Below are 19,629 nucleotides of genomic sequence, written 5' to 3' on the forward strand. Positions count from 1 at the left end.
GAGGCCTAGACGTGCGGGCTGCCAGCCCGGGCAGGGAGCCGCACTGCAGCCTCCCGGCCAAGAACCGGCCTGCCTCTCTCTGCTCAGATGCCTCCTGTAACAGGGAGCTCCCTTTCTCCCTGAGCAGCCCGCTCTGGGCTCGCACACCGAGTGCTTTGCCGAGCCCTCCCTGCTTGCTGCATCTGCCTCCGCGGCTCCGACGCAGCCCCCTCGCCCCCTCTGTCCTCGGCTCCTTGCAGGCAGCGAGTTCCTTCTCAGTCCTCTCCTTGCCGTGCTGAATAATAGCAAGCCCCCCGTCAACCATGGGATCAGGTTTGGGGTCCCTGTCACCATCCGATCTCAGCCGTCTACACCTGTCCCGGGCGCCTCTGCCCCTGCACACCCGGATCCGGGCCGGAGCCCTTTGCCCTGCTGTTCTGCAGAGAGCCCAGGGGAGGGCGCGGGTCTCCCCTCCTGGGTCCAGCTGCTCTGTTAGCTATCTGTTAAGCGGCTTCCAAGCCCTCTCGGTTTTTTATGGCCCCTTTGCCAGTTGCCAGGGAGAACGCTCTCTATGCAAACCCCCTGCCTTTTCCGCAGGAGCCGCCAGCGGCTGGGCCGGCCCTGGTCAGCCCGCAGCAGAGGCAGCAGCAGGCGCCTGTGGAGGGGCCAGGGGGCTCCCAGGCTCCCCTCCCCGCTCTCTAGCTGTGAGACCGCACAATTCCCTTCACTTTTCACAGCCTGCGTTTTTTTTTTTTTTTCCTTTTCTTTTTTTTTTCCCTCTGTGCGATGGAGATGCGAGGGGCCCCCTCACCGACTCAGAGGGAGGCTAAATGAGATAAGAGTAGCCCAGTACACATCAGATACTCTGTCAACGCTTGTGGGGCGGATGGGGAATCTGGGAGGAATGCACAGCACGCGTGTAACGAGTGTCGCACCAAAGAAAACCGCCTGGCCTTCGGAGACCCTGCTTCGAATACAAACAGGAACCTTGCCAGGCAGAGACCCCTCTGCCCGCTTCATCGCACAAATCACGTCAGCCAGAGGAAGCCCCTGGCCTGTGAGCTCACAGTAGATGCAGAAGGCGGCAGAACTGACACGCGAGCCCACGTCTGCCTTTCACAGAGCAGGGATCTGCCTGACACAGGGCAGTATAAGGGGACCCAGGGATAAAGCAGAAAGACACCCCTTAGAAGGGCCAGCTGTGAAGGGGGTGGGGTGGGGGGCATCTGGGGAAGAGAAGCCCAGTGGAGTCCAGGCACCCCACACTCTGTGGGGTGCAGTCATCTTCCCAGGCACTCATTCTCCCAACCAACGCGGGGCACCTACCGTCCAGGGCCCAGAGCCGAGTGGAAGGCTGGACACAGAGCAGTGCCGATCGGCTTCCTGTCCTCGAAGCTCAGTCTGGTGGGGGAAAGAGACAGGGAGTGAGTCACTGTAAATCAAGTGATCGAGGTGGGGGGGGGTTGATGTCAGCTGAGATTTATGGAGCCCAATCTTCCAGGGGACAAGCCCTGGCCGAGCCTTCCACCTAGGACTTCACCAGAGCAGGAGCTCTGAGCACCAGCCTCAGAATCCCATTTGATGGATCAAGAAACTGAGGCAGGGAGAGGTGAAGTCCCATACTCACCGTCTCCCAGCTGGTGTGAGGCCAGGCTAGGATGGAACCCCGGGCCGTCCGAGGCTCCCCACCACACCCTGCTGCTGAACACTGCTCAGCGAGGCTGTGCTGAGTGCCGGGGGGTGTGGGTGGGCAGGGGATGGATTGATTAGTTATAAGCACCTCCCAGCGGTGCTTGAGATCCCAGCTCCTCTGTGGCCCAATCCGTTTGAAGGGCAGATTCAAAATTAGGTGGTAGCACCTATGGGCAGAGGCTTATGAAAATGGCTTTATTAACCTGATGTGGAGAGGGCCTGCCCACCTCCAGGCAGATCGCAGATAGGGATGGGAGGGGCGGGGGCTCGTTTGTGTGGACAGTGAGTTGGAAAGCGTGGAGCACATGCTGGGACCTCCGGGGACGAGGGCCTGAGGGCTGAGCGGGGTGGCCCCTCACCTCGGGAAAATGCCCGAGCCACAACCCCCTCGAAAGGGCAGGGCTTCCGGGCACAGACTGGGGTGGTGCCCTCCCAGGACCTCAGTTGCCCCGTCTGTGCGTGATGGTCGTGGACACCCACCGTCAGTGTGGGGAGAGGGCTCCTGTTCCCAGGCGGCCCCAGCCGTGCCCCCCGCCCCCGACTTTGCCCATCACCAGACACCTGTCTGCTGTCAGAGCAGTGTTCAAGAGGAAAGTTCCAGTTCCCGGAGGAGGGGAGCGCCAGGGAGAGCCAGGAAGGGAGGAGAAAGAGAGGAACGATGCCCCCGACTCAGACTCGGAGGCGGCTCCACACCGGGCAGGAGTTGGGCCACTTCAGATTTGTGCCAACTCACGGTGCAGTGGAATCACACAGTCTGAATTCTTCAGACACCAGCCAAGAGTCTGTGGCGCCCCCAAGTGCCACAAGGGGGCTGCCTGGGCCACGTTTTTGAGCCCGGAAAGTGGGGAGGGGGACCCGGCGCTCTGGCTCTGGTGGCAACGATTTTGCTTTTCGTGGCGGGGCCGAAGCGCGCAGGGGGCCAGGCCCTGCCCTGGGCTGGGGGCAGCCGCCGGGGAGGGAGGGGGCGGCCCACCCTACCTTGGGGTGACTGCAGGCTGCGCCCCTCCCTCCCAGAGGGCTGCGCTGCAGGGCGCGGGGCTGCCTGCCGGAGGGCAGGGTCCCGGAGAGCTGTCCGCGGCCGCCTCTCCAACGTGGGGAGCGAGGGCGGAGGAGGGAGCGTTTCCAGGAGGGGCAGGAGGTGGAAAGGCGCCCGGGCGGCCGACTGCGCAGAGTCCGGCAGCTGCGGGAGGGCCCGAGAGGGGAGCGGCGGAGGCGGGCGGGGGGGTGGGTGCGAGGCAGGGTCCGGGGTCTGGGGAGATGGCCGTCGACCTGGGGTCCAGCAGAGCCGGTTTGCAGGGACGGACAGAAAAGAGGGAGGCTGACGTGGGGAAGAGAGGGGCTGAGGATGTGGCCAGGGCAGCTTGGAACACAGGTTTGGGGCAAAACAAATCCGCCACCCCCCCAAGAAAAATGCCTTTGACAAGCTAGACAGTTGAATCCCTCCCAGCCTGGCTGAGCTCGTCTCAGGGCAGGACTGGTCAGGTGGCCAGCTCTGCCTTGGAGAAGGGTTTCTGCATCCCTGTTAGAGCTGGGAGAGGTTGCTCGGGGCCAGGAGGGTTTGGGGAGGGGTGCAGCAGATCCAGGGAGGGGCAGGGAGGCCTAGGAGAGGGACAAGCAGGCCCGGGGTGGGGGTGTCTGATCTCCCTTGAGAGGTCCTGGGAGGGTGCTGGAGGGTGTGGGGGAAGCCCCAGGGCCTGAGCGAGGTATGGGGCTGGGGGCAGCAGGTGGGCATCTAGAAATGCACGCTTGCTCGCTCTTTCTCCTCAGTCCACCCAACTCGAATGGCTTCCTCTCCGCTGCCCAGGCCCCTCTGTCCTCCCCTCTCCCCTTGGAGGCATGTGCTGCCTCTGAAGCAGCTCCCGGATCACCCTTCAGTATTTAGTCAAGACCTTGGGCCCCTTTTCAGTGGCTTCCCCTCACCTGCGTATGTTGATGTTCAAAACCTTTAATTAGGAGACATTTCAAACCACACCAAAGCCGAGATGACAGTGCGAATTCTCACCGCCGTTTACATGGTTTGTGGCACGTGGCGGTCACCAGCAACTCTCAGCCCGTCTCGTTCCATCGAGACCTCATGCCACCCTCCCACCTGCCCCCACCAACCCCAGGCCCCTCGGAAGCAAATGCCAGATGCCATATCCTTCCTTCCAGCCTTTTCCAGTGTGTGTCTCTGAAGAGGGACTCTTTTCTGTTTTGAAAAACATAACCGCAGTGCCATTAGCACAGTTAAAAAAATTAACAGCATTTGCTTAATGTCACCCGGCATCTCTTCAGCATTCAAGTGGCCCCAGTTGACTCATAAATTTCTTTTACAGTTGGCTTGCTCACATCAGTGTCCAGATTCTTTCCCGCACTTTCGAGGGGCCCTGAGATTACAGAAGGTACGTGCGACCACAAATCCAGGGCTTGAATATTTGCTCTCACCTTAAGTGAGTTTCCCGACTTCGGCAAAGCTCAGTTTTCTCCTTGAAAATGGGGCAAATTCTGGATCTCTCCTAGCGTCATTGAGAGGATTAGAAATAATCCCATAAGCCCCCCAGCCCTGTATCTAATACATAACAGACACTCAGCAGACAGGAGCTGCTAGAATTCTTCCTCTTCTTCTTTTTTTTTTTTTTTTCCCAGAAACTTCTAAAGGGCACTTGGCCTGGGGTGGGCAAATCCGAGTTGGCAGTCATCCACAAAACAAAAGGCTCCTGGCCCTTGAGGCCCCCTGAGCGATGAAGACTGTACGTGCACCACATCCCAACAGGGCAGCCTGCAGTCCAGGCAGCCGGGACCTCCCGGCTGGCTCCCAACTCAGCTGCCCGCCACCAGGCAGCAGCTGCTACAACCCGGGGCCCACTGGGGACCCCACCGGTGGCCAGTCCACTAGATGGCACTCTCCGGAGGGACCACTACCCCAGGCTGCTCTGGCCCCTCTCCTGGCCCCGGATGCTGCAGGGGGTTGCACTAGAACATGGCATAGAATTTCTAAAAAGCATTTCTCAATATGCCAGATACAGCGGTTTTCTCCCTGTGGAGGTCCCAGCCTGACTGCGGACGCAGAGGAAACGCATGTTGCATGATCACCTGCTCAGGCCAGGCGCTGGTCTGTCCACACGCTCCCCCATTGCTCACCCCAGGTCCATCCGATTTCCCCTTCTTTTACAGATGAGAAGTTTTGGAGAAGTTAAGGACTTGTCCAAGACTGCCCAGGAAGCAGGACCCAGGACTCCAGCCCAGGTTTGTCTGAGTCTTCTGCGGCGTGGAGAGGCGGGAGGGTGGATGGATGGATGCCTGCCCCAGGGTGCGCAGTGGATAGAGAGATGGCTGGCTGGCTGGCGAGGGGGTGAAGGAATCAAGAGCAGAGGGTGGGCGGATGGGTGAAGGCGAGAGAATAGTCAGGTTCTCACCAAGACCGGAGGCTCACTTGATTTGTGAAGAGTGGTTGCCTCTGAGTGGAGCTGCTGGGGAAGCTCCTGCCTCGGAGTGTGCTCAGTGGCTCAGGTGGCTCTGGCACAACAGGTGGGCTGACAGCTCGTAGGGACCGAGTCCCAGGGGTCAGAGCTGCTCAGTGGCTGCTCTCAGCCCAGCTGCGTTCGCACTGCCCCGAGACCCAGCAGCCAGCCTCCTTTCCACCGACGCTCCTGGATAACTGAGCCCTAAGGCCAACCCCATGCTCAGGCTCTTCCTAGTCCCTCGGCATAGCTTTGTGTCCTCTAAGTCATTCCAGCCACCTTCCATGAGAGCAGTTGCCATCTTCAATGAAGACAAAAGGAAACGGAGGTTTAGAAGTCGTCGGTGCCTTGTCCCAAATCATGTAGGGAGCAGATGCAGAGCTGGGACTTGAACCCTCGTCTGCTCTTCTTCCAAAGCCATACCCTCTCCCCATTTTCCTTTCTCTGTGACTGTGCCTGAAAACATTGGCACTCCTTGGGGTTCACCCATGTCAGACTCACCCTCCTGGCCCCCCAGGGAGCCTGCCTTCATATCCCCCAGGCTTTAGATTTATGTCTCAAGTAACATCTTCTCTAGTTGGTCCTATTTGTAATTATCACACATGCAGGGGCCAAACCCATCACCGATATCCCGCAGGCTAATGATCAAGTTATAAGTTGCTGGTGGCTCTGATGACTAAGGGAAGCAGATGTAGACCTGAAGCCCGAGAGGGCACAAGGCAAGAGGGGCTCGGGGAGAGGGCCGAGGGCAGACTGGCCGGCCTCCCTGAAGACCTGGCTCCAGTCCCGCAGACGCGTTCAGATAATCTGCTGATGGACGAAGCCCTGTCCCACACGTGGCAGATGCTCAGCTTGCAACCCCAGCTCTGCCATTTGCTAGTTTTATGAGTTCAGACAAAGTATTCAACCCCCGCGCCTCACGTTCCTTCGTCATAGTTTGGGGATACCAGGAGTTCATTCATGGGTGCTTGAAGATGGCATGAGTCAGATATTGAAAGTGGTTCAAGCAATGCTTCCCATGTAATGAGGACACAATACGTATTTCATTACAATTAAAATGATAATTGCTCTGACTGATCTCATGGAGATGGGGAGTTCTCTGTACCAAAGGGACGTGCTCCATCATCTGAAAGGTTAAGCCCGGGAATAGGGGACATTCCCCGGAAGGAATTTTCTTGGAGCTTGAAGAGCGTGAGCGCGTTGGATGGGAGCTGAGAAGAGGCTGAGCAGGTGAAGGGCAAGATGAAGAATGAACGTTCCCTTGGCTCAACTTCACGGCTCTAGAAGCAGCGGGCCAGTTTCCCCAGGTCCCACAGACACCCCACCAAACTTCTTTCCCTACATGTCTTTTTGGGGGAGGGGGAGAGGCATAGAAAACAGCCACACTTGACATGCTTCTTGTTTGGTTTTTTGAAGGCGGCCCATTGGAATGGAGGGTTGTTCCAGGAGAGTCCCGCACCCACGTGGGACATGAGGATTGGTGACCTTCTCCCATCCCTGGACCTTTGCCCCTGGAGCCTAGGTGGGTGTGGCTGCATGTGGGGGTGGCACAGGGCAGGGGTGGTGGTGGTGGGGGGTGAATGCATTTGGATGCCCTCACAGCCAGATGGCAGGAGATGGCTTTAGCGTCTGGGCTGACTTGCTGGGCCACATTGGGCTACAATCCCAGCCTGACTGGATCCCAGAATCTCTGCAGGTTCCGTGGGCGCTGTCACTTCTGCATCTCTTCCAAGAGAGGCCGTTTACGTATTCATCCTGGATTCTGTGCCTCCCGGGGGGTGCCCTATGCTCCTCTTTGTCCACGTGTGCATTCATGGCGCACGTTGTAGGGGGCATCAGAGAGCAAGACCTGCTGTGAACATGAGGTGCCGGGGCCAAGTGGGTACAAGACACCAGGGCCAGACTTCCCACATATGCCCCCTAGCTCGGCATCTTCCTAGCTGTGTGGCTACTTAAGTAACTAAGAAGTCGCTTGACTTCTTTGAGGCTCCATTCCCTCATATGTAAGATGGGGCTAAAATATCACCTTTTCCCTGAGGCTTTCTTCTTCTTGTTTTCTATGCCTGTTTCCCACTGTATCTGTCTCCAAGTTTTTTTGTTTTTGCCTTTTTAGGGCCGCACCCGTGGCATATGGACGTTCCCAGGCTAGGAGCTACTTCAGAGCTGTAGCTGCCGGCCTACCCCACAGCCACAGCCACGCGGGCTCTGAGCTGTGTCTGCAGCTCACGGCAACGCTGGATCCTGAACCCTCTGAGGGGGGCCAGGGATCGAACCCGCGTCCTCCTGCATACTCGTCGGGTTTGTTAGCGCCGAGCCACGACGGGAGCTCCTCTCCAAGGTTCTCATCCCCATCTCCTACCCCGCACGTTGTACTTACTTATTTTGAGTATCGTCTGTTGCCGTCTCCTCCTCCCCCCAGGATGTTCGTGCTCAGGTTTTGTCTGCTGGCTCGCCGGCACCCAGACCCGTGCCTGGCGCAGGACGCGCGCTCCAGACCTTAGTGGAGGAGCCGAGAAGGGCTGCTGTTGGGTGGTCCGCATCCCAGAGGATCCTCTGTGCAGGCCGGGCAGGCCGCGCGGCGCCTGGTGGAGAGAGTGCGCTCAATAAAGACCAGCTACTTGTGATCATTATGTCTTATGCGCAGGACCCTCGTGGGGCACGGACGAGCTAATGTATGCTGAGGCATGCTGCCAGCGCAACGTGCTGGCTGCAGGTGGTACCGTGTTAACGACCCTCCGCTGCTGGCGGGAACGTGCCCCTTTTCACACCACCTGGCGGGGAGGGGAGCCTGGGAGATTACCCCCCCCCGCCCCCGCCCCAGGCTCAGTGCAGGGAAGGGCCTGGCCCAAGGCCCCGCCCCAGGGGTGGCGGTGGGAGGGGGTGGGGGTGGGGTGAAGGCCAAGGCCGGAGCCTGGGTCGGGATCCCCAGCGCGTGGCCTTGCGGTGACTCCCTTGCACACCCCCCCCCGCCCCGAGGGTCTATTTATGTGTATAGTACATTATAGACACGGCGATATCACAGAGGTAGGTTGCGAATCTTAATTTATGTTTGACCGTCCATGTCTCAGTGTGGCTCTGGGGCCAGCATGCTGGGCACCCAACCGGGCCGTCTGTGGGGGTAGGAGGGAAGCTGGCTGTGTCTTGTCAGTAAGGGTCATGCGAGAGGCCTTTTTGATTTCTGGGAAACCACTGGAATATCAGGGGTCTCAGGGCAGAGCCTCCCCCCGAGGGCAGTCCCATTTCATGAAGTGAAGTTTCTGAAGCGCATCCCTTAGTCGGATGTCTGTTTTCCGGGGCACTTGTTGAAGCTTTGATGCTGGGTCCAAAAAAGAACCCATCCCACCCATTGCCTGAAACCCTCGGCTTGGCCTGGGCATGGAGATCCTTCCTTTCTCGAATCAGATTGGTGGCTGCTGGACCCGTGGGGCGGGCGGGCGGGGGAGGGGCGGGGTGGGCAGGGGAGGGAGGGCGGGGGCTGCTTGAGGAAGTCAAAGGCGCCCTCCCGCTGGACCCACGAGGGTGTCGCTGTCCTCAGTCAACAAATCGCTCAAGTCGGGGCACAAGACAGAGAAGCCAGGTCACGTCTCTGCAGTTACACAGCTCACGAGTGCCTGCTGGGGTGGAACCTGGTCTGTCTGTCTGTCTAGCACCACAGCTCGGGCGCTGCTGCAGAGGGAAGAAAGATTTGGGGAGAGGGGCTCAGAGACGGGCTGGGGGTGGGGTCTCCCTGGCTGATTTTGGCCTGAAAAGGATAGCTCCTTCGGCTTAGGGACTAGGGCTGGGACTGGGTGACAGGTGGGGAAACAGGCACAGAGAGGGCAGTGCCCATTCCTGATGTGGTCTGGAGTGGAGCCTGGGCAGGGTGGTACCACGTGGGTGCTTTAGTCTGTGGGCCACAGAGCCTCGAGACAGAGCACAGAGAGGGATGGCACGGGGACCCAAGGACCGGGACTGGGAGTCCTTTTACCACCTCCTAGTGGGTGCTCTTAAGTCCATCGTACGTGTTTCATGTTCCCCGCGACCGGGGCCCTGCAGAGGCCCAGCCGCCGCTGGACTGCAGGAAGTATTTATGAGCACATCTGTGTGCTGCAATTGTGTGTCTCTAACGGGGGAGGGGGAGGAGGGGATTTGGTGGTGATTATTTAAGGTAGAGGGCAGCAAGGGGATGGGGGCAGAAGAAGTGCGGCTCCCGCACGGTTACTGTGCTGCTTGTATAGGAGAGAGGCACGCCCGCCTCAGGGATGAGAGCGGGTCGGGACCAGAGGCCTGTGGGTGATTCTCGGTATCCGCGGGAAGGGAGCAAAGGGATCCGAGTGGTTTGCGGTCCTTCATGGTTTTATTACACATCGTAGGAGAATAAAGAAGTTGTAATGATGGCCTTGAGTAGAGCAATTGTGAGACTGTGCTGGACAAAAGACAGTGATTAATCCAGGTCCGCTAACCCAACATCCGCACACAAAAAGCTCTGGGCTATTTGCTTCCCTTTAAGGGGGCTTTGTGTTCCCTAGAATGGGCACACTGGGGTTTCTCCTCTGGAGAAGATCCCCGCTGTGGGGAAGGAAACTGAAGTCCGGCACAAGCCGGGACTGCTGGGCGTCCCCTGTGTAGTTAACAACGAGTATGGACGCACCGAGGAAGTGAGAGCGCCAACACGCGCCAATGCGGAGAGCGTGTCTATGGACAGGTGTTAGGAGCGATCTGGCTCTACCCAAAGTAGTTGTTAAAAATAGTGAAACAGACACCCAACTGTGGGTGTGGGTAGGAAGCATAGCCCCAGGTGTATTTAAGAAAAGAAAAGTAAAAGGAGTTCCCTGGCGGCTCAGGGGGTGAAGGATCTGGTGTCGTCATTGATGTGGCTCAGGTCACTGCTGTGGTATGGGTTCAAGGCCTGGCCCTGGAATTTACATATATACATGTCATGGGAATGGCCAACAAAAAACCAAAAAAGCCCAGATGTGTGGAACAGTCATTGGTCCTGGGCTGAATGGTGCCTTCGTGTGTATCTGCCTATGGTCGGAAATGAATTAGACGCGTAAATAAAATACAGGACGAAATCAGAGCAGACCAAGTGGGAACCATCCAAGATAAGGTTTTACGAATTACAGAGTAAGATGAACACGCTTATGTAGAATCGTGGACTGTTTAGAGCAACAAAACCAAAGTTCTCACCTCTGGGAATAAGAAGCATCGTTTTATTGTGTGTTGGAGCTGAGTTCATGTGTGTTCCCTGTATTTAAAAAAAAAAAAGTAAAAACGAGAAAAGGGACAAGTAGGAAACAAAGAGGAGATTACATCTGGAATCAAAGCTAATTATGGCTTCAGTTCTGAGCCCATTAGGAAAAAGATCTGGGCTGGTCCTTCTGTGAGGAGAGCAGCAGAGAGACAGATGCTTGTCATGGTCATTAGTCTTGTTTCTGATTAGGGTGGTGAATTCATGCATGTTGATTGTAATAAATAACATGATTAAACGAAAAAATATGCCCAGTGAGCGCTGTGCCTGGGCCGGCAGTGAGTCTGTGTCTTGAAGCAAAGGTTGTGATTTATCCTGGGTTGCGCAGCCGTTGGCTGTTAGCAAACATCTAGGTTGATTCATCCTTTTTAACATCTGCCTTGTGTCCCACAGAACGGAGGCCCCAGAGTGGGTCCCCTGACATGCCGCTGGTGAAGACCGTGGCCGTGACCTCTGTGGGAAACGAGCCATGGACCAACCAACGTGAGTGATGGGTAGCGTTGTTGTCTTCCGGTTGGGTGGCTGGTTGATGGGTGTGTGTGCGGTCTTAAACATGAACGGGCGCAAATAAAATCAGAGGTGGCCAGGCACAGACCAGTGATGACACGCTCGTGAACCAAGGGTGATGAATCTCCTTGGGCATAACTGTCACCAAATTAAACAATAGTGTAGCTGCGCTGTTCCCTGTGGGGAAAAGGAGCAAATAGAAACCAACAGTTATGTGTGAGTCGTTAGGTTAATTTCACATATGTATGTGTATAATTACGTTGTGCATTAGGATGTATTTATACAAATACAACCGCTACTTTTTCTGATTCTTGGGATGAGTGGTGTGTTTGTGTATGTATATTGACTTATTTAAAAGGAAGTGGATCCATACGTATGTGAAATCAAGGAGAGTCAACATGGGCTCGTGAAGACGATGTGTCATGACCCGAGACTGATGATTACACAATTCTGCCCATTTGAGGGGCATTAAAACCAAAAAATTGTCTATGCCATTGCATTCATTTTTTTTTTTTTTTTTGTATTTTGCTATTTCTTGGGCCGCTCCCGCAGCATATGGGGGTTCCCAGGCTAGGGGTCTAATCGGAGCTGTAGCTGCTGGCCTGAACCAGAGCCACAGCAACACGGGATCCAAGCCACGTCTGCAACCTACACCACAGCTCACGGCAACGCCAGATCATTAACCCACTGAGCAAGGGCAGGGACCGAACCCGAAACCTCATGGTTCCTAGTCAGATTCATTAACCACTGCGCCACCACAGGAACTCCTGCATTCATTTTAATAGCATTTCGCTATTAATTTTTACAGTCTGGTTTATATAAACACTTTCCTGTTGATGACATTTAGGCTGTTGACACACGGAAATGCACGTAGGAATGTAAGGAACTGGTGGAGGTGGATAAGATTCATGGGACAAGTTTTATGATTTTTTTTTAAAGAAACAAATAAAATTAAAAAGGGCAAAGCACAGAGCAGTGAGGATAATGTTTCATAAACTAAGGCTGATTAATTCAGTTCTATTCAAGTGAGAGCCATTACGAATGATCCAGGCTGTTCATTTTTTTTTTTTTTTTTTTGGAACAGTTGCTTTCTGTTGTTCAAAATGGCCACACCATAGTTCACTTAATCACACAGTACTTATGAGAATTTTGACTCTTATTTGAACGGATAAGGCAAGGAAAATGTAAGTAATAGCCGATGTTCTTAAATCTTCGGCTGGTAAGCTGTTCAAGGGTGTTTGTAAATAAGCAAAGGAATGAATGAACAAATCAGTGAATAAACAAGAGGGCAAACTTGGGCCGATAATGATAGTATTTCATTATTCCAGAATTAAAATTACTCTAATTCTGCACCTCCAAAGTGCAGAATTAAAAGTGTATGTTGGTTAAGGAATAAATATCCCTGTTTTGCATGAGGATGTGTTGGATGTTAGTTTTAGTCCAAAAAAATTAATACATGGGAAATTCCTGTCGTGGCTCAGTGGGTAACGAACACGACTGGCATCCAGGGAGGACGTCGGTTTGATCCCTGGCCTTGCACAGTGGGTTGAGGATCCGGTGTTGCTGTGAGCTGCAGTGTATGATGCAGACGTGGCTTGGATCTTGCATGGCTGTGGCTGTGGGGTAGGCTGGCAGCTACAGCTCTGATCGGACCCCTAGCCTGGGAAATCCCATATGCCGTGGGTGCATGGGTGCAGCCCTAAAAAGACAGCACCCCAAAAAGTGTGAAATACAGCAAAGGCCAAAACATAGACTGGTAATGAGAAGAGCCCAGAGATGAAAAGATGATGGGTTTTTAGTTCGGTGCGCTTGACGGCTCTAAAAATAATCGAGCCTGTTTCATTCTTTTTACCAGCTGTTTTGTTTTTCACAGTGTATATGTACATAATTTATTTAAACATCCCTCCATGGATAAAGATCTTGGGTATTCACTGAGCACGGAGCACAACGGGAGATGAAAAATAACGTCATTGTTCTCCCTGCGGAATAGGGGAAGGGATTTATGGATGCTCATCGAAACTTCTTTAGAAATGAGCAAATCAAACAACAGAGAATCAAGAATTATGCTTAATCCCATTTAGCTTCATTAGAAGCAGTTCAGGGCTCCTACCTAAGGGTAAAGAGTGTATTCTAGCACCGTCCAGTAGAAATCTCTGCAGCAGTGGACATGGTATCTAAATTGTCCTGTTCAGTATGGTGGCCCCTAGCTGCATGTGATGCACAGCACTTAAAATGTGCCTGGTGTGCATGAGGAACTGAATTTTTAATTTGACTTTCTTTTTATTGATTTTAAATCGTCACATGTGGATAATGGCTACTCTATTAGTTGCATTGGGTGGTTGGTTAATGAGAGTTTCTTGAATATTAGCGATGAATAATTAAATACATAAATTAATAAAAGAGGGTTAATTATGGGCTAAAGAAGAGACTGTACCAGGAGACAAAGATTATAATTCATCTGGTTCTGCACAATGGAGATTCACTGGAAAGAAGTCTTTAGTTCATGGAAAAGAGACATGGGCTTATTCATTTGTTTTATCAACTCTCACGCGTTGCTTTCACTGCGTTCCCCAGAGTATATGTGAACATTTCTCTAATTTTGAAGATCTGTGTATTTTGGTGTAAGAGGATAAACATTCCATTGTCAGAGTTGTAGTGGGTGGGTTGAACAGTGGTTTTGCAGATATTCATTATATTATTATACTATTAATTTCAAAAAATGAATAATAAATAATCGGGAGTCCATGCATAGTGCATGATAATATGACAGGTACCAATGTTTGTGACTATTACAAGTCACCCCAACTGTGGTCCATAAATAGGGGCTCTTTTACGTTTGTTGGTGAGGAATATATAGATAGATGTGACTAATTGTCAATATACATACAGGAGAAGCAAGGACCAGTGAAGAAAGTATGTCATGAGCCATGTGTTTATATTAGTACATTTATGCACAACTGAAGTTCATTTTATAAAGGTCTCTGTTTCTCTCCATTTAAGGGTGAGAATTACAAAGTTTTTTCTATTGTTTATATCCATTTATATTACGTATCCATATATTACTTATATGGATCAAAATTATGGTTTTTCTTAGGTTCCATGGTGCATTCATGGTGATTTCACTGACTGCATTCTAACAGAAACCAGTAAATGAATATGTTTTAAAAATCAGCAGAAGGGAGTTCCCGTTATGGCACAGTGGTTAACGAATCTGACTAGGAACCATGAGGTTGTGGGTTCGATCCCTGCCCTTGCTCAGTGGGTTAACGATCCGGCGTTGCCGTGAGCTGTGGTGTAGGTTGCAGACATGGCTCGGATCCTGAGTTGCTGTGGCTCTGGTGTAGGCCAGCAGCTGCAACTCCGATTGGACCCCTAGCCTGGGAACCTCCATATGCCGTGGGAGCGGCCCAAGAAATAGCAAAATTAAAAAAAGAAAAATCAGCAGAAGATAATGTATGAGTTAGTCACTGCTGTGGCAGTGCTGCATAACAAGTAACCCACAATTTCAGTGGCTTACAAAATAACAGTTATGACAACAATTACAACATGTACTCTAGTCGCATATGGGTCTGTGGGTGTCTTGCTGCAGGTGTGCTCCAGGCTGTGGATTTGGATTTACGTCTGGCCAACTTGCCTTCGAATTTATGGTCCTTAGATAAAGGAGTGGTAGTGTCTGGGACAAGCTCTTCTTTTTTAAAAAAATTTTTATTGGAGTATAGTTAACTTGCAATGTTGTATTAATTTCAAGCATACGGCAAAATAAATTAGTTATATATATCCATTCTTTTTTCCTATATAGGTTATTACAGAATATTGAGTCGATCTCCTTGTGCTATACAGTAAGTTCCTGTTAGTTATCTGTTTCCTGCAGAAATAATGTACTAGATGTCTCTTTCTAATGATCATGAACATATGAGTCAATCAATATTCTTGCTATGTAGCAATCCCAAACTAATCAATCACTGGCCTGTTTTTAGCCCCCTTTCTTGTCTGTATTATATTTTATTTTTGTTGTTGTTGTTGTGTTTGTTTGGGGCCGCACCCATGGCACATGGAGGTTCCCAGGCTAGGGGTCCAATTGGAGCTACAGTTGCTGGCCTACAGCACACCACAACAATGCCAGATCCAAGCCGCGTCTGCGAGCTACACCACAGCTCAGCAGATATCAGCATAGATGTTTATCCATAGGGGAATGTTGAAGTCAACGGTGATATAAAATTAATAGGGAATATTAACATACTTATAACGTAAATTAAATGGCATCGGTGTATTTTTAATGGAAGTAAGTTGTATTCGGTTAGATACATCATGATACAAAATAACTTATTTATAAACCAGAAATGAGCTCACAGATTTTGAAATCAAACTTATGGTTACCAAAGGGGAAACTGTGGAGAGGGGATATTTTAGGGGGAAGGGATTAACAGATATACACTGCTATAGAATACAACTTACTTCCGTTAAAAACATACCAAGGCTGGAGTTCCCGTCGTGGCACAGTGGTTAACGAATCCGACTAGGAACCATGAGGTTGTGGGTTCGATCCCTGGCTTCGCTCAGTGGGTTAAGGATCCGGCGTTGCCGTGAGCTGTGGTGTAGGTTGCAGACACGGCTTGGATCCCACGTTGCTGTGGCTCTGGCGTAGACCGGTGGCTATAGCTCCGATTCTACCCCTAGCCTGGGAACCTCCGTATGCCGCAGGAATGGCCCTAGAAAAGGCAAAAAGACAACTACAAAAAAATACCAAGACCATTTATGTTATAGGTATTTTAATATTCCATATTAATTTTCTACCACCGTTGACTTCAGCATCCCCCTGTTGATAAACATCTGTGCTGATAACCGGTTGAGAGGGAGCTGAACAGACACGTCAGTGTTCTTTGTGGAAGAAGACGGCGGGGTCTGAGTAGTTCATGGTGTCATCTTCGAAATACAGACACATTAAGAGAAAGGGAGCTGAAAACAGGCCACTAATAAGTGGGATTGCTATGTAGCAAGAATGTTGACTGACTCGTATGTTCATGGTCATTAGAGAGAGACGTCTAGTGTATTATTTCTGAGGGAAACCAGCCTATGGACGCATGCCGTCCAGTACAATGGCCAGTAACCGCAGGTGGATACCGAACGCGTGAAATGTGGCCAGTCTGAATTGAGATGTGACCGATGTGGGAGAGACACACCAAGTTTAGAAAATTCCTTACCAAAGAAAGTGTAAAATATTTCCGGAGTTCCTGTCGTGGCTCAGCCTTTAATGAACCTGACTAGTATCAGTGAGGACGCAGGTTCAATCCTGGGCCTCGCTCAGTGGGTTAAGGATCCGGCGTTGCTGTGAGCTGTGGTGAAGGTTGCAGATGTGGCCTGGATCCTGCATTGCTGTGGCTGTGGTGTAGGCCAGCTGCTACAGCTCTGATTTCACCCCAGCCTGGGAACCTCCATATGCTGCGGGTGTGGCCCTAAAAATACAAAAAAAAATTTTCATAAATAATTTACTTACACTGATAGTTTTAGAAATGAGTGGACGTGATAGTGGTATTGGGTTAAATAAAATATACAATTACAGTTTTCTTTTTACTTTAACAAGTGTGGAGTCTAGAAAACCTAAACATATAGGTGGCTTGCATTATATTGTATTGACCAGCATTGCTGTAGACCAATGTAAGAATATTGGAGGGCCTTTTCCTTTGTGTTTTTTCTGACCCATGGGTATCGATTATATTCTTATCAGCCAATTAATGGATCATGTAATGAAAAGTGAATAAATAAATGAAAAAACACAGGAAAAAGCACATACTAAGCATTAAGGTATATATTGACCCAAGGACTATTTTAAATATTTTCAGGGAAGCAGCAACGCCCATAAAAACCATGTAACATGGTTAATCCATTTGGATAATGAGTACAAACAGCTGTGTTTAGTGGTCAATGCCGTTTTATTGGGTTGGTGATGGGTTTTTTTTAATTTTTATTTTTTAAAGGAAATGACCTCCATGGACAAATATCTGATTAAGTAACTAACTAAATAGGAGAAGATGAAGCACGGCAGGTGCCAGATGAGGACAGCGTAGTGAGCAAAGCTGCTGGTCAGTCCATCTGGCACCACTGAAATCCACCGCAAAAAATACCTAGTCTCAGCTCTGTAGGCAATGAGCCTATAGTCAGTGATTAGCAAGTTCGCTGGGTCTTAATCTTAGACTTTCGAGGCGCGTGAGTACTGATTAGGTTGTTACTGTGTAAGTGAATCAGTACACCAATTAAACCAGTATATCAGTGAATGAAGAAAAGAAAGCCAAGCATGGCCCCGCGGGGCAAGAATTATTATTAACGTGTTTTTGAAGCACTGAAGTCCATTAAAAAAAAAGCACTGACATTCATTTTAAAAAAAAGAGGCGAGGCTTACATAACTAAGAAAATTAAAGAGGACCCGTGTTGAGCTTGTGGCAGCTGATAAGAGTTTAATTAATCCGGTTTATTCACTGAGTTCATTAAACTACAACAAAGATCTAGTTGGTTATCGCTGTAGGAAATGGACGCGTTGACAGATGGTTAGTTTTATTCAGGGTTTTTGAACAATTTCTTTAGATTCCAAGCTATGAAATATAAAGGAATGATGAAGAAATTCGTCACAGTTAGTTAAATGGAGGCAAGCCATGGACCACTGATGAACAATTTTATGTTATGAAGCAACTATTAAGATGAATTCATTTTTCACTGCTGTGTCCATGTAAAGAATATGAGGTCTAGGCTCCAGCTTATTTAAGCTTCCTAGATAGATTCAGTTTGGGCTGCTCATGGGTTTACTTTTTTGTAAAATTGAAGCGTAGTTGAGTTACAGTATTATATTATTTCCGGATATACCGCATAATGATTCAGTATTTTTGCAGATTATACTCTGCTATGAATTGTTGTAAGATAATGCGTATAATTCCCCGTGCTACACAATATAGCCACACGTTTGTTTTCTGTTATCTGAGTCTGTTTTTGTCTTGCATAGACATTGTTTTTTTAGATCCCACATGTGAGTTATATAGTATTTGTTTTTCTCTAGTTTATTTCACTAAGCATAATATTCTCTAGGCTTCCATCCATATTGCTATAAAAGGCAATATCTCATTTGTTTTTATGGCCAAGTAATATTCCATCGTGTGTGTGTGTGTGTGTGTGTGTGTGCGTGCGTGTGTAAATATATATATATATATATATATATCTCGCATTTTCTTTTTAAAATTTTTGTCTTATTTCCTTTTCTAGGGCCGCTCCTGCTGCATGTGGAGGTTCCCAGGCTGGGGGTCCAATTGGAGCTGTAGCTGCCAGCCTACACCACAGCCACAGCAACGTGGGATCCGAGCCGCGTCTGCAACCTACACCATAGCTCACGGCAACGCTGGATCCTTAACCCACTGAGCGAAGCCGGGGATCAAACCTGCAACCTCAAGGTTCCCCGTCAGATGCGTTAACCACTGAGCCACGACAGGAACTGCTATGTCACATTTTCTTTATCCATTTGTCTGGATGGGCTCTTGGGTTACATCCACATCTTGGAAATGGTAAATAATGCTGCTACAAGCATCGGGATGCATATATTTTTTTGAATTAGAATTTATGTTTTTGTTTTGTTTTGCTTTTTGATCCATCCCAGGGATGGAATTGCTGGATGGTGTGGTGGTTCTCTTTTTAGTTTTTAAGGCGTCTTCATATCTTTCTCCGTAGTGGCTGCACCAGTTTGCTTTGCCACCACACCCTCTCCCACTGTTTCCTGAGGACTTTTTGATGATTGCCATTATGTCAGGTGTGAAGTCATATCTCACTGTAGTTCTGATTAGCATTTTTTTAATAGTTCGGGATGATGAGCATCTTTGCATGTATCTCTTGGCTCTCTGTATGTCTTCTTTGGGAAAATGTCCATTCAGATCTTCTGCCCATTTTTTTTTTTTTTTTTGTCTTTTTGTCTTTTAGGGCTGCTCCCGCGGCATATGGAGGTTCCCAGGCTAGGCGTCCAATTGGAGCTGTAGCTGCCGGTCTACGTCAGAGCCACAGCAACACTTGATCCGAGCCACGTCTGCCGCCTACACCACAGCTCATGGCAACACCGGATCCTTCACCCACTGAGCAAGGCCAGGCAGGAATCAAACCCCAAACCTCCTGGTTCCTAGTCAGATTCGTTTCCCCCGCGCCACGACGGGAACTCTCTTCCGCATATTTTTGATTGGGTGGCTTGTTTTTATGATACTGAGTTGTATGAGCATGTATTTATTCTTGTTAATTATCTTATCTTTTAAGAAATAGATAAATAGTTAAATCAATTCATGGCTAATCAAATTAAACAATAGATATGCAAGTAGATAAATTAAAAATGAGTCCAGAGTGAGCACTGGTGAAATGGGCCATGACCCAACACTTCAGCTTGATCCAGCTTTGGACAAGCGGGGTCCATTAAAAGACGAAAGAGGGTGCTTCATTCATTTTACATGTTTATGATTTCATGGTATTTTTCCCCACTGTTGACTTACGTATTCCACCAGGGATAAAGATTCAAGTTTCTAATCTGTTAAGAGGTGAAACACAAGGAATGACAGAATGTTATTAGTGAAGGAAAATGAGACATTCCTGGATTCTCACATATTTAAAATTTGAATAAATTCAGGAAAGATTCAAAAAGGACCAAGAATGGCGATGGGGAGTGTGGAGTTGCATGAAGACTATTGGCTGATCCTTGTGCCACCAGCGAGGTCCCCTGTAGAAAGATTCTATTAGGTCTGAGAGAAATGAACAAAAATCACAGGT

At 50.0% G+C, this 19,629-nt stretch overlaps 2 long non-coding RNA genes across 28 annotated transcripts in view; both read left to right on the forward strand.

Annotated features, from left to right (window-relative positions):
* Nucleotides 1-7,924, forward strand: part of LOC106504559 — a 25,265-nt gene extending 17,341 nt beyond the window's left edge. For 5 of the 8 annotated variants that reach the window (XR_002346041.1, XR_002346043.1, XR_002346044.1 and 2 more), the window contains 2 exons: nt 3,987-4,052; nt 4,825-7,268. This is a non-coding gene — a long non-coding RNA (uncharacterized LOC106504559). Of the gene's footprint in view, nt 1-3,986; nt 4,053-4,824; nt 7,269-7,530 lie in introns of those variants that run through there. The other 3 variants (XR_002346046.1, XR_002346042.1, XR_002346045.1) reach the window with 3 other exon arrangements.
* The window catches only part of LOC102163738, a 55,587-nt gene continuing 44,535 nt past the window's right edge, over nt 8,578-19,629 (forward strand). For all 20 annotated transcript variants that reach the window (XR_002346064.1, XR_002346063.1, XR_002346066.1 and 17 more), the window contains exons 1-3: nt 8,578-10,824; nt 14,648-14,687; nt 19,490-19,627. This is a non-coding gene — a long non-coding RNA (uncharacterized LOC102163738). The remainder of the gene's footprint in view (nt 10,825-14,647; nt 14,688-19,489; nt 19,628-19,629) is intronic.

Source organism: Sus scrofa, chromosome 7 (genome assembly GCF_000003025.6).
Source record: "Sus scrofa isolate TJ Tabasco breed Duroc chromosome 7, Sscrofa11.1, whole genome shotgun sequence".
Lineage (NCBI taxonomy): Eukaryota > Metazoa > Chordata > Mammalia > Artiodactyla > Suidae > Sus > Sus scrofa.